Genomic DNA, 11,239 nt, shown 5'->3' with positions numbered 1-11,239 from the left:
CTTCTTGAAAGTGTGGCCACTTTTCCTCTATGTCCATAAATGCTGAACCATTCACAGGCATTCGAATAATGTCATCTCGACTTCTATTGTGTGCATGGTAACCCATAAATTGTGCCAAGCTAGTGCACCTGAATAATCGTTGCATACGTGGAATAATGGGAATATAACGAAGAACCTTGCAAGGCACCTTTTTTGTTATTTGATCTGTTCGATATCTACTGATATGACATTCAGGGTATTCTGTTCCAAATTCATGTTGTTTATGATATATAATATGATCATTGGGACAAGCATCTATTGTTTGATACTCCATTCCAATATCTTTCATAATGGCAGATAATTCTCGGTATGAGCGAGGTAGAATATTTGATGGTGGTAAGAAAAACTCACCTATCAATCTATAGCAAAAAAAAAAGTTTGAGGTGTTAATATAAAGAATATTAATGGTACATGATTCACCATTTATTAACTGTAATGACATGCATGACACACCTTAACATACATGAGATTGTTATGTTGGATAAACCATTCATAACCTTCAAGTTCACCAACAACAATACAACAGAGAGAAGAGTTGTTTGGGAGCCTTTGTAAAGGGGCTCATATGCCTTCTCAGGAAGAGGTAAATCATGAACATCAAGGTCATCCTGATCATCATGATCAGCTGTGCCAGTACTAAATGTGTCATGGATCAATGTATTTGTACCATCATCTTCAATTGTGTTTTCTGGTGCATGATCGTCATCTTCCATGGGATCATTATCTTCAGCTTCGATATTCACACCTCCATGTTCCTCCACTTCGAAAACCATATTCTCAGGGTTTTGTTGATCCATACCATGTGCTCCAAGGTGCTCCACCTATATAAAATTGATATACATAAATAAACCGTGATCATGATCTCATTATCAAGTGATTTCTTATGTATATAAATTGTTAAAACAATATAATGAACAACTTACCAGTGGATGATAATCATGTCCCCCTTCAATGTGACCATGCTGCCTACAATGTTTCTTAGTTGTTTTGCTTAGAAGTCTTCTAGTCTTTAAGCCCTTACAAATTTTACAGGCACAATAACATTTCCCATCACCTTTTCTTTTCAAGTTAGACCATAATCTAGCAATCGTCTCCTTATTTTGTTCTTCACTGATATTATCTAACATGGTCTTTCTTCACAGGCAAAAAAATTAGGCTATGGAAACTTAAGTGCAAAAGCTTCACAAAAATTGCAAATCGAACCAAAACCATTTAACTCTTCTTTTTCATCTTAAAACATTGAACTTAATAGAGAACGTATTTAATGTAGCTGATTGTGTGAATTTCTGAGCATTGTGTCTGCAAATTCTTACTAAAAGTTTGTCTGTTGCAGACTTTCTGAGAGACATTTTTGAGTATTCTAAGCTAATTAGGCCATGAAAAGACAGTTTTACACCTTCCAAGGGTTAGAGAACAAGGTTTACAAAAGTTGCTCATAAGGAGCATGCAACATTGACAACTTTTCCTTTCTTGCTTTCTACAAACACATCTTTAGTATGAAAACCAATTACATTCTAGAACATGAGAACATGTCTATCATTAGAGACACAAGAGAATCACATTAGCCCTGCACAAAAAGGCATTGGCAATTACAAAACAATAAGTTGTTCACTGTCAAGTTAATTATGACTGCATTTTTGCCCTTTCACTGCTTTTTCACTTTGGACTTGCACTTTACATTGTCTAAACTCTTTCCCAAAGGTCTGATTTGTGCTCTTTATTAATTCCCTATCTTTGGATGCTTGTTGTCCTTCATAATGCTATTTGGAAGAGGAAGATAGCATAAACAACTTCAACAAAAGTGTAAAAATCTGTCATAATTGACTGTGACAGCCAACTGGGCATTACTACTTTGCCTAAAAGATCATTAATTGATCTTGGCAACCTCAAAACCCATGGGCAGGGTCAAAAACCACTCCTTGATCTTGTTTGCAAACAAATAGTAGGAGGTTTAAAGCATTACAAACTCCAATGTATGGTGGAGAGTAAGCAAGTGAATGGAAATCAACTCCAAAATAGTGACTCATTGTCTTTTACATCATTTTCACAAACTAAACATGCAATCATCCTCATTATGGCTTAGAAAGCCTCTTTGCCTTGACATACAACCTTAAACATCAAAGCAAGTCTGTCCATCTGATAAATGCATTTGCTATAGAAGAGCAAAGCATCAAATTTCTTCAAAGACCCTAGCCAAATGGCACACTTACCTAGGGCTCCATGGCCACAAAACTTCTTGCACGTGCATTTTGGAAATAAAAACATGTATATACATATCTTACAAGTTGACCAACTAGTTCTTGGGAAGCCATGAACATTTAGACCTTCAAGAAGCCAAGTTGGTCAAGCATCCTTGCCAATTTCCTAGACAAGGCAATGCCATCAAGATAAATGTAGGATAGGATACCACTATGAGCCATCCAATGGTCCATTCTATGAGGAGAACTAGGGGATACTATCTTTGAAAGGTGTGGTCAATAGAGATAATCCCTACTAATGCCACAATATGTCACCATAGCTTCAATCTGATACTTGCATTCTTGGAATTCTATATGTTCTCAAATTGAATAACATTATACTATATATATTCCTTTAGAGAGGCATGTCCTTGAATGGACATGTATCTCCTTTAATTATAATAATTTAATCAATATTATAATGTTTCATCAATCAACTATTAATTTAGAATAATATAATAGATTAATATTGAATATTAAATTTTATATGATTAATAATAATATAATAATATAACATAATAATATATTATTATTAATCAACATATATTATATGTATTCTAAATGATCATTCGACTGAAGCTACAAACACTAACATGACGCGTTTCTAGCATGTCTACATGAATATCTATGGTTACTGTAACGTATTTCTATCCTCATGAGATTTCTACTTTTTTGGTCAGTTTAGAATAGGATGTGTGTATATGTATGTCATGCTTCTCAACATATGGGAAGTTTGCCTTGCTTTGTCTCAAAGAGATATCCATAGGAACAACAAAATAGTTCTTACAAAATACAATTGATGTCTTAAGATTACAAATCATCAAGAGGAATCCTCAGATTAAGAAGATTTATTCAAAATCATTGCTTGGGGACAAGCAATTTAGGGAGGGGAGGACTGTCGTGTCCCCACCTATCAACCACTTCTTATCTACCCTCTAGCATGAACGAAAATAGAAACAAATAAATAAAGAGAACTTGTTGATCAGAAAATTGTCTCATTTATGAGACTTCACAATTTTCTAAGGTGTTAGAACCTAGAAAGTAATGTATCCGGCAAGAGGGAACCATGCTATACTTAAGCAATTGGATTAAGGATGAGATATAGCAGTGGAGCAATCTTAACTATGCAAGAGATCCAAGATACAACGATTCTACTTCTATGAAGATCAACTCTATTGTAGGGAATAAATAGTAACAAGATATGTATATGCAAAGAATAACATAATTTATGACAGCAATTTATGTGTGTATTAATGAGTATTAATGCAAATATTCTTAGTAATATCGGACAAAACAATCATTAGTTGAGAATGTGAAATAAGCCATGAAGGGTCGCCACCCTTGCAAGGAAGATGTCTGTTCAGAATGACACGAATTTCCGTCTACCTTGAGAGATTATTAAGCAAGTGTTATGACCATTCCAAAGGCAACGAATAAGGGAAAAGATATTCAAGTTAAGTTATTGAATGCTGAGCAAACAACATTGGACTTACAGCCTCGTACGCTAAGCATACCCTTGCTGTTACAATATGGATTTATTGTTCTTTTTGATTTATATATAAATGCAATTCTCAGAATAAGGTTAAGAGCATAAAAGAAATAAAATACTTTCCTATAGAAATCTAGTTATTTCATTAGCAGTATCAGTACTAGATATCATAATTATAAGGAATTCTTATGTAACTAAATATCAGATGAAATTCATATCTTTCTGATTTAATCTCTATTATTTCTGCTAATGCCTATGGAGGATGGGCTAGATTTGTGCTCAAGTAGGGACGATCTAATTCCAACCAATTAGGTAGTCCCAAGATGGGGTAAGGATCAGATTCCGTAAACCTTGAGGGTATAATCCCAAGATGGGGTAAGGGTCTGCATCCATAAACCTTGAGGTAGCCTGTTGTAGTTTGGTTTCTCAGCGCCCTGGCAACACAATCACCCCTTCCTCCCTTAGAGTTTGGTAGTAACAAGGTTAGATCATAATATAGAACGCTATGAATTATGAAATGTAGAATTAATTGTAAAAAGGCATAATAACTTGGTAATGCATTCAGTAATGTATAATAATTGTTGGAAATATGACAGCTTCCAAGTAGGCGACATCATTATAAATTCTTTTGGTAGGTCTCTTTGCCTAGATAGGATTTCGGGCAAGTGATCTAATATGTAGAACCTTGTACACCTGATAAAGACATTTTCCTCAAGTCTAACAATCTGAGATGGAGCTACGATTAATTCTCTGTATTGAAAGCTAAGTTGCTCTAACTACACGATGTGTACTTCTCTTGAAGTTCTACATCCATACAATTGTGCTTTGTTATCAATTATTCAAATTCTTCCAAATATTAATGCTGAAGCTTAAGGATTCCTTGTCTCTCATAAGGGAGGACGTTTGTTAATAATCTCTCATGAAAATGACAGAGTACAGTTACCCAGGTCTAATGGAGAACTCGCAAATCTAACAGGGAATTCAAGTTTGGCATGGCTTACCATCTAGAATTCACTATAAATTCATCTCATTTTTAAAATGCCATTCTTGTAAAAAAAAAACATATATTATGACCATGCAGAACCCTAACCATACAAAAGAAAATTGAAGGACACCTCTGGCACATTTGTAGTCAAGAAATATAAAAGTTCTCAAATGCTCAATATCAAAAGCCAAGAGAAGATTAGATGTTTGTTCTAACTGCACGTACCTCAGTTACATCACCCATATCTGCATTACATCTAGCCGGTTTGTCTCTACTAGTGTTGTGCAACAAAGACATTGAGTTATACTCAAAATTGACAGTGTTCATAAATAAACAGAACCCAAATCAAAAGTCCCAACGGATATCATGCAGGATATTTTGATTTGAATGTAGCTCTAATCACATTACCTGTGTGCATATTACATCTAGATATATTGTTTGACTGCTCCTGTCTAATAATTCAAGCAGTTGTAGCTTCAAAATAGTAATAAGAACAGAGTCCAGTTTCGAATTCCCCCAGCAAAATAAAGTAGCCCATAATTAGTGAGATTACGGTCTCGTGATTTAAGAGCATATTTGAACATGACCTATGTTTACAAATATACCTTACAGACTATATTAATGGTCTCCTACAAGCTAGCACGAGATTTACCAAGCAAAAATAACAACTTTGAATTCCACTTTTAAAAAATCAATGCTCGAAAGCAAGGAGAGCCCAAACTAACAGTTCCCAAGGAAAAGAATCGGTCTTTCACTGAGTTTGCAAATAGTACATAATTCTCTAGGGGCATATAAGAGAATTCTCTAATTAGAAAGTCCATCCAGATCTTGGACTCTACTAAAAATCAAATAGTAAACCCAATAGAAAGACTGAAAAGTGTGTGCGCGCTAGCTTATATAGATATAGAAACAACGTTCTCCTAAGGTTTATTGAAGTTTGGTTCATTGTTTTTCAAAAGGGGTATCAGAGATCTACCACTTAACACAGATTTGAGTCAGTTAAGAAGGTGATGGTCATTGTTTTAGATTAGCTAATAGATTTTATTGGCATGAGAATAAAAATGAATCCACCATACATACATACCAGGAAACAAAGATGAGGCCAGAGGTGGACAAAGTATCTGTAAGTGAGTATGGAGTAGGGCTCACTCAGTTCTTGATCAACTATGTTCATTATAAGTGGCAACTGGTCTTCCCCTTCGTAGCACACATATTTGATATCTGAGGGAGATAATAGTGAACTCATCAAACAAAGAAGATCAAAATATAGATTTGTTTACACAAAAGAACGAGGAAACACCGAATTGCTTGCACAAAAGAAACATTCAAAATCTGCCCAAGTGAAAAATTGCAAAGGAACCTAATATGGTCGATCATGTTAAGGATTGCAAAGCAAGTTTAAATGGCCGATCAAATCAAATCTTGAAAAGGTCCTTCTAAATGCTGCCACAATCAATACCTTGATAGAAAATTCACCTGGACAAAAGTTAGCCAAAAACCTTACCTTGCTTGCAGTGCAGAGATCGCTCTGGCGGGGGGGGCAACGACTTCGGTTTGCTTTCAAAATGAAAATGTGTTGTGTTTTTTTTTTTAATAAAATGCCCGAGGTTGTTGGAATTCTGACAAACACGGGCATTTTAAAAAAAAATAATCAAATTTTCACACAATGCTCCTTGTCCGTCGGAAACCTCCTTTGGAATTTGACCCCAAATGTATTAGTGAAGGTAGACAAAGAAAATAACAAATATGTAGGATTAAGCTCTTTGTTGGTTCCCAAATCAACAGATTTTAAGTCCTCAAGAAATTTCCATTAACTCATTAGCAGACTCAGAATGGGACTTGGCCAATAAATGAGATTCACTCAAAGGACTAAAATCTCGTGCACTTTTGGCTCTACGAGAGTAAGACAAGTCAACCTATGTAATGTCTAAACAAATTTCATCTTCAAATACTCATGACATTAGAAAATACAATAAATTATCCCAATGAAAACATACTAAGGAAGATGGATAAACTCCTAGTTTTGGCTATAAGCTAAGTCTATAAACATCTAATCACTCATTGAGGTTGGGTTCTACACTAATCCTACTCCTAATGCGAAAAGTAAAAGAGATTATGATATAAGGAAATATTTTGAAAACTGAAAACAACCCTATGACTAGTGCCTAATCAAGGTAGCAAAGTCAACTCTACAACATGTAAATATGATATCCAAACAGAGTAACATGTAACCAATGAGCTTGTAACATTAGTGAATTACACCAATATTCTCTTTTTTGGTTTCACTAACAACCATACTTGAGAATCTCATATATGCACAACACCATTTCCTTATCTTGTAAGAACCAAATTAATCTCTTCCTTGAAGAGAAGAAAACAACAAGATAAATACTTCTTTTTACTTCTGGAAATCTTATTCTTCTACATAAAATGTTTTTAGTCCCATGGCACGAAAGGTGAGATTCAATATTTCAGGTGCCAGGAAGAGAACCAAAGATAGAAGACAACAAAGAGCTTATCGACGAATGATAAGAGCAGGGAAAAGATTCCAAGATCTTGAAGAATTGGCTTTCCTATCCTGATACTATCATATTATCCATAAATACCTAGAAAATTTTGATGTATTTGATGACATCAAGATCATGGGCAATATGATAATGGACGAAACTAGATATGTGTTTAACTAGGTCATTTTGAGCGAATCTTTATCTTGTAGGTTCCTGTTATTTTTCTGCATTTTGTTTTTTGCATTTTTTCCAAACTCTATCTTCTGCAACGCATTTGATAACATAGGAATGTGCATTCGCTCATACGTTGATGTGCATTCGATCAGACAGTGCTATGCATTCGAGCATACAAAAATTCGCATCCGATGACACAAAAATTCACATTTGATCATAAAATAGTTCGCATTCACTGGATAAAATAAAATCTTTCTGTTATGTCATTTTCTCAAATTCTAGTCTTCTAATGCTCTATTTTAACAGACAATGAAGCAAATTTTGTAACCGAAGAAAAAAATTAGGCTTGTGAACCCACAATATAAACTAATGCTTTCATGGGTTTTGCAGGTACAACTAGACCTAGTTTAACTCAAACTTTCTTTTGTGTTATTTAAAAAAAACAAAACAAATTTGCTTCATTACAAGTTATTCATCATTTCTTTGTGGATTAAAATGAACATCATGCTTGTTGGAGCAACATTTCCAAATAGTTCTTAGAAAACTTTATAATGAAAGGATAAAAAGAACAATCTGTCTCTCATATCTTGAAGGTGATAGGCATATGCTCTCCCCTTAACTGGGTGACCAAAAAGTCAGACCCACCATTTATGCTTTTTGTCAATTTGGCAATAGGATAAAACCCTTAGCAAACCCACCCTCCTGAGAAAGCCATAAGGCTGGTGAGAGGGGAACTACCTAAGTGCAAATGACTAAAGCCAGATAATCCAAGCCACTATAAATAAATGTGTTTGTGATGAAAGTCACAAGCGACGAGTGTTATATGTTGTCATAATGGAGTCATGGCTCCCTTAATGTCTATATGGCACATTAAATTTGTCGAGTGTAACCTTTGAAAACTAGGAGACCTCCTTTAATGGAGTGGAAAATGCTTTTGATTGTGACCACTCGAATGAAACCCTCTGTAAAGACTTTAGGAATTAGTAGCCAAGTTGAGTTAGTAAATAGACACTTATAGTATCGCAGTGCAAGGGTGGGGGAGAATCCACCCCCAAGACACTCACCATATATCTCCCAAGAAAATGAGCCAATTGAGGAACAATTATCTTTGGTTCAACTTCCAGACAAAGGCAAAAAAATGGGCGCACCCTAGGGTGTGATAGGGCTGTTTAAGCTGATGGAGTATCAAGACGTGGGTCGTGGTATTATTTGTGACCTTTTGACTCTAGAAGAGTCTGACTGTTTTATGATCATATGACCAACATTTATCGAAAACATATGAGGTTTGAAAAGACCCCAACAATCATTAGGATTTGAAAAGATCCTTTAAACAAGGCTGTCTTTGGTTTATTTTAGATTGTTTTCTTACTTTGATGTTATGTCTTATGCAACACTTTCAAAAGATCAAACATTCACAACATAGTCAAAACAAAGTCAAAATAATCAATTCTTGTCAAGAGCCTTTCAACCATGAATATAATTTGAGAACTTCAAGAGAAAACATTGCAATATCAAGTATCAACATTAATAAATCAAGCAAAATTGCCACATTCAGAGAAATGAAGAATATGCTACATTTTTTGATCTTAGGTCCCATGCATGCGTAGTCAAAACTTATGTCCTAATTTTGCACAAGTCTTCATCACATACTTGGGAGTAAGGTCAATCATTCACATCCAAATAGTTTTTGCAAAGCCATCATTTACATCCCTCCCAGGATAGAATCAGTCTTGCACACTTCAATAGGTTGCCACAAAGTCCATCATTTTAATTCTTGCATTGTCTACACTTGCATCATTCATAGTCTATCACCCTTAGAAGTCTTAATCTAGCATTTCATTTGCATGGGTCTACTAGGGGATGGAGAATTTCCATTCGAGCAACCAAACCTTGGACCAGATAATGATCAATTAGAAATAATTGATGTTTTAGACAGTCTTTCTTAGGAATTAAGAATTGACCTCCCACAATATGAAGATGTTGAAGTTGTCTTAGATAACAAAGTTCGGAAGTCAGTCCGAATTCAAAGGCAAGTTGAATGAGAAATCAAGAAACAAAGAGACAAGAAATTGTTCGACAACTTGCCAGACACCATCGAAGAATAAATTCCTCAACAGTAGAGAGTCCTTATTGTAGTTTAAGTTTGCATACATAATCTCACAGTCAATAGATCAAAGTATTGCATATCAATTGTCCAATTCCTTCATTCTCCTCTTAGGTGCATCATAGAGACTTAAGATCACTTTGAAGTTACATTCATGCTATTAACGTGATCTCAAAAGGCAAAACAACAAATGGATTCAAATAGTGACCCCCTATTACAATCCTACTTGGAATATGAGCACACCTACAAGCTCAAATTGACAATCAAGAGGGGGTGCTATGTTACCTACAAACACAAATTAACTACCCACAATTGAGGAGTTATAGACTGGATTAACACAAGAAGAGATTGAGGCTGCTCAACAAGACCCATAAGTACTAGAAGTCCTCAACACTCTCATCAATAACAACAGAGATAGGTACCTCTCTCTTTTGGTCCAAAATGGAGAAAATTTACTCCCGAATGTTAACATTTCTATAATCTTACCGCATGGGGTAGCTCTAAACCAAAATATAACTCAGATGCCAACAACAACAACAACAAATTCAACACAATGTGTTGCTCATGTTGGCATAAGACACTAGTCTGGTGATACTCCGGTGAAGATTGATGATGTCTGGTGCATGATATTTCTTAGGAGTTGTTACTGATGGCAACTTAGCCTATTGATCTTATCCGGTATGGATTTTTGGACATTTGGATGTCCTGAGGAAGTCTTGAGTAAGTTTTAGTATAAGTCTATTAGTGATACTCCGCGTATAGTTTTGGTGACTAGTTATCATTTTTGGTGATGTGTTTTTGGTTTCAGTGATTTGAGTTAAGTTGTTTGAGTATGAGAAGAATGTTATCATATAACCCTATCCTCTGATGTTGTTTCTTGAGCATGTTAGTAGGTCTGGTATCCGGTAGAGCAATAAAACAGGGTTATCTTCATTATTGGTGGTGTAACGTGTGGACTGGATTCCGTAAGGTGATTTCGGTGGTTGTTGGTAAGTTTGAAGTAATTGGACCGACTTATGGGAAGCATGTGATCATATGTTTTGGATCCAAAATATGGTGTTGTGAATATTGAAGCTGACTTAAAGCTACATGTTTCATATTTTGATATTTTGTGAAGTCGACTTGTGGGAGATCAATTTTGTTGGTGCAGATATATAAGTTCAACTTGGTTAATTTAGTGATAAAATTGTGTGGGAGATGATTTTGGGAGAGATTGAGTGCAGTTTCACATGCACACCTTAAGTCTTGTTGTTCTGGTAATCAGTAGTAGAACAGAACAAGGCAGTTTATTAGAACAGTTGTAGCGGATCACTTTGTGCCTAATCGGAACTGTTATTTGGCATAATTAGATGCTTATATCCAGTTCATCAATCATTGTAATAATTTTCTATTAGCCTATAAGGTAGTGAGCCTTCCTTCAGGTTGTAGCCCTTTTGTAATTGAGCAGTGAGCTCTAAGCAGTGTGCCTGAATGCATGTGCATTCTGCTCATGTAATTTTGTTTTACTACTAGCCATAGTATAATAATATTGTGGGTTCAAATCCCACCATGTTTTTTCCCTTTCCGGGTTTCCATGTAAAAATATTGGTGTTATGGTTATGTGCTTGTTTACTTTGTGTTTTTGCATTTCAGTTTCTTACTTGTGCATCTGGTGGTTAAAGAATCAGATTAACAAATTAATAAATACTGGAGCACTGATTCACC

The sequence above is a fragment of the Cryptomeria japonica genome, chromosome 4, assembly GCF_030272615.1.
Source record: "Cryptomeria japonica chromosome 4, Sugi_1.0, whole genome shotgun sequence".
In the NCBI taxonomy this organism is placed as follows: domain Eukaryota; kingdom Viridiplantae; phylum Streptophyta; class Pinopsida; order Cupressales; family Cupressaceae; genus Cryptomeria; species Cryptomeria japonica.
This window is presented reverse-complemented; position numbering follows the sequence as displayed.